This window comes from Chlorocebus sabaeus, chromosome 10, assembly GCF_047675955.1.
Source record: "Chlorocebus sabaeus isolate Y175 chromosome 10, mChlSab1.0.hap1, whole genome shotgun sequence".
Classification (NCBI taxonomy): domain Eukaryota; kingdom Metazoa; phylum Chordata; class Mammalia; order Primates; family Cercopithecidae; genus Chlorocebus; species Chlorocebus sabaeus.
Window position 1 is genome coordinate 23,750,444 of NC_132913.1, and position 4,447 is coordinate 23,754,890.

At 38.8% G+C, this 4,447-nt stretch overlaps 1 long non-coding RNA gene across 1 annotated transcript; it reads left to right on the forward strand.

Annotated features, from left to right (window-relative positions):
* Positions 1–214: 214 nt before the first annotated feature.
* LOC140712663 (uncharacterized) lies at positions 215–4,244 on the forward strand. Its single transcript, XR_012094377.1, has 3 exons — positions 215–251; positions 2,473–2,558; positions 3,816–4,244. It is a non-coding gene; the product is annotated as an uncharacterized lncRNA (long non-coding RNA).
* Positions 4,245–4,447: the final 203 nt, after the last annotated feature.

The following is a 4,447-nucleotide window of genomic DNA, read 5'->3' on the forward strand; positions in this document are numbered from 1 at the left end:
GGAAAATTATTCTGGGAACAGGATCAATGAAGAGGACTGTGAAAATGAACATGGAGACTTGAATCCCCTGTGCTTTCTAGAAATGGAAGGACAGAAAAATATAGCAATAGTCTTATGCAAAAATTGTCATACACATGCCAACCTCTTAAAACAGACAATGCCACCAAGCATCAAGGTGACCTTAGAACCTAAGAATGTGGAAAGAAGAAGTCACACATTTGGCAGGCTACCCAGACCCATGTGGAGCAGAGGTGGTAAATCTGTCACATGTTGCAATCTCCCTGGTTGTGTCCGTGGTAGATATTGTTAATGAATCACAACTTTCTCTCCCCCTCAGCCCAAATTTAGCTTTAAAATCTATTTTAACACAGTATGCCAGATGCATTGCTCATCAAATGCCACCAGTATTCCAGAAGAAATCTATCTGCTATCCATGATCAAGGCTATTGCAAAACTTCTGTCTATTAATTCAGGTCAGAGGAAGTGTGATCTAGGCTTGATTCAAGCCAGCAAGCTACCTGCCTCCTGAATCTGAGCCTTCTTCTTCTGCTCTAAGTAGTCACATTCCTTACCATGATGGCCCATCATGGGTCTTTTCTTTCTCTCACCATCACATCCTTTTAACTTGCTTTCTACTCTTCCCTGTTACCTTCTGCCTCCACAGTATCCAGACAAGATTCAGCAGGGGTTGCTTTGTTGAGAAGGGAATGGAATAGATTTGAAGATGATGTTGGGGGAGAGCTACCATTTTTCTCTTAGGTGGAATAAGGGAGGAACAGTGAATGGTTTCATGTTCTGTGTTTCTAACACAGTTGCATATGTTCTTTATTGTACTCAAATTGCACATGTTCACCCTCATCCCACATAAGAAGCTCAGGGTCAGCTTTGAGACTCAGCTATCTCGAGCTACACCTGAGTGTGCAGTGTGCCTTTAAACGTTCCATTCTGCTAATGGAGATATGCAAGAAAAGTCCCCAGGTACCCCAATTACCATTCTGCTCAGCTGCTATGATATCTATTTCTCATTTTTAGGTTATCTGTGGAAATCACCAAACTAATAATAGCCATTCTAATGACATCTACAAATACTTTGCCCACAAATAATAAACTGCTAGGCACTGCAAAGATAATAATTGAGCTTCACTATTTTTAGACAAAGCCTTCAAACCTGCCTTGATAGTTATCATGTCCATAATGCTGACTTATACATATTTTTTAGATATGCTTTATGGTGTATTCTACCTCCTCTAATTCAAAGAACACCACAAAAGTTTGATCACAGTGTCTGAAAATTGATCTCTGAAGATTAGGTCTAATCAAATTATATTTGTCCACACTAATGCCAATAAATTTTAGCATTGATCATTTAAAATAATTTTTAAATATGATAAAAAAGCTCTCTGAGTCATACTTATTTTCATAATGGACATTGTATTTATCGAACTACTAAAATAAGCTTATTACCCCAAAACCTATCCATACACTGGGGGACAAAGAGTGCTAGCAGCTCACAAGTGCTTGAGGGATGTTTTCTAAGATTTTTGATTTTCAGAAGATTCTTTCCTTCAAATGTGATTTTAAAAATAAAGATAATTGAGAATAGGAGAAATAGAAGAAAGTGGTTCAATCTCCAGATCAGGCATATGACTCAGGGTAAGTGGGGTTGGCAACTATTTTCAGCTGTTAGGAGTTCTGAAATTCTTGCCTATTTCAAACTTGCTTCTCAAATTTCCCACTCATTCAGGACAACTCTCTTTTCCGGGAAGAGGCACTCATTAAACAGTCACTGTTTTATTATCTCCTGATGAATGGCAAGGTTGGAGGGAATGGGACTTCTGTCAGGTAAACCTTGATAAGGGGGAAGCATCCGACCCTTGGACTGCGGCCTCTTTAACCAGCTTTGTAAATACTTGAGGTACATCTTGAAGTCATGGGAACCACATTTTTCCTTGAAAAATTTTATATTACCAGAACATTTTCACAAGCCAGATTTCTAGCTTAGCCATATCCTCTGTGGAAGTTCAGCTCCTCACCTCGTCACTTCCCCACTAACATCCTCCCCCAGTCGCTAAGTGCTAAGTTAGATCCTACACACAGCCTCCACCAGTGCCTAGTTTTACTTTGAAGCTACCTTCACCCATCCCTTTTTTCCTCATGGTCTTGAACAAGCAACTGGTCTTTTCCTATTTCATAGCTCATAATCCTTGCTGCGATGCTCACTACACTGCCATCTCCTAGTAAAAGAACATCCTCTCAGCATTCTTCAAGCAATGGTGACTGACGCCACTTGAAGGCAATGACATGAAGCCCATCAGATTCCACAATTTTTAAAAAAGAAAAATCTGGTTTTTAGTTAGCCAGAAGGAAAGCATTAACAACATAGCTGTGCCTTGAGCTACATGCAGCAGGACAGACTCCTAGCAGACTTAACTGACTTACAAACACAAACGAAAAACATTTTGAAAGTTTCAGAAACACTGGTGGCATGGAGGCAGTGCAAGACCCTGAAGAGAATATGCTGAGGTTCTGAAGTGTGCAGGTGGGACTTAATGAGCTAGGTAAGGCTTAATGTTCATTTGACCTCACTGGCACTGGCCAACTGGTGCCTAGGAATCTTGAGTTTACCACTACTACGTGACTTCCCTGGGTATAGAATCAAGTTTTCTTCTTGAAAAATATGAGACTCCTCATGAGCTCCTGAAATAACTTTAATTTCTACAGTGTTCACAAGAAAAGAATAGTGGTAAAAGGTCTTCTAGGTTTATTTTAATAAGTGAACCAATTCAATAATTAGTCTCTGAGAACCTCTGTGAGCCTAAATCCTGTTTCTGTTTGGCTTCATAAAAGATAGGTAGATGGCCGGGAATGGTGGCTCACGCCTGTAATCCCAGCATGTTGGGAGGCCTAGACAGGCAGATCATGAGGTCAGGAGTTCGAGACCATTCTGGCCAATATAGTGAAACTCCATCTCTACTAAAAATACAAAAATTAGCCTGGTGTGGTGGCACGTGCCTGTAGTCCCAGCTACTTGGGAACTGAGGCAGGAGAATCGCTGGAACCCGGGAGGCGGAGGTTGCAGTGAACCAAGATTGCACGCCACTACACTCCAGCTTGGGCAACAGAGCAAGACTTCATCTCAAAAACAAACAAACAAACAAAAAGATAGGTAGATGTAGATTTCTATATCTGCTTCTGGGCTCAATCTGCTGTATGTTGTTTTATGAAAATATGTGAAGGAAATGTGGCCTCAGACCAATATGTAGATGGAAAAGTAAGAAGAATTCTAATAGCTTTTCAGATGATTGTAGATATTCTTTTTTGATAGTATACCAAAACTCAACAAGTAGTAGTGTCTTAAAGGTTAGTTGTGTGTGGAATCTGAAACCATATCAATAAGCTTTTCTTACTCTGTTATATTACAATTCATTAGCCCATTTAGTATTTTGAATATTTCTTTTAACCAAGCATAATTTCATAACATCATGGTGTCTTGGAAAATATTGGTTCACTGAATTATGCAGGTTTTTAAAATATTGACACATTTCATTTTACAACATCAAAAAATCACATTTATTATTAATACCACCAATTTCATTAGAGAACACTCTAAATATTATGAAGCTAGTAAGCTCATGGTGATGGAAATAAGTTTTCCAAAATTCAAATTTTCCCTTGAAAGTTTGGATTTTACCGCTGGCAAAAAATACCATCACTCATTTTCCTAGAAATGAAAGACTCATGTTGTTCATTTTTACGGCAAATCCTAAAAGCTTAACTCTGAATTCGTATAGTTTGTCTCTCTTTTATACTTTCAGATAAAACTGACATTCCATAAGAGAAATGAGTAGTTCAGCCTGAAACTCAAATAATTGTGCAAGTATTTTTCTTCAAGATAATCATCACACTTTATTATGGAGCAGAAATACAGCTCTTCCTGCTTCCTTTTCATTTTGTCGCCCAGAATATTTGTCATAGTTAATTATATGTGTCTACTCGAAGGGTGTTTTTGGATGACTCCACTCTGTCTCATCTCTTCTGAAAAATAAAAGGAATCAGAAATTTCTAGAAACCAAGAACCAAATGAATGAAGTCAATATTATGCCCTAAGGCAAGCTTTCCCCTACATGCTTAGAGCTAGCTCAAGGGGTGTGAATGCCTCTCCAGGTCCAGTCTCTTGGTGCCGCAGAAGGGTGAGCATTGACTCTTACTCTGCGCAATTTGCTTCAACACAGTGGGGCCTTGTTAAAAAAGAGCAAGAATGTCTGCAATTCCAGATCTCATTTCGTGCATAGTTGGCAGGGCATAAGCAATTTATCAGATTCCAAAATATATTTTTAAAAAGTCGATGAGGCTGAGGTCCTTTATGATTGTTGTGGATCCACATCAGGAAGAGAAACCCTTTAAGGAGAATAATATGATATTTTTATTTGCATAAAAACAATAAAAC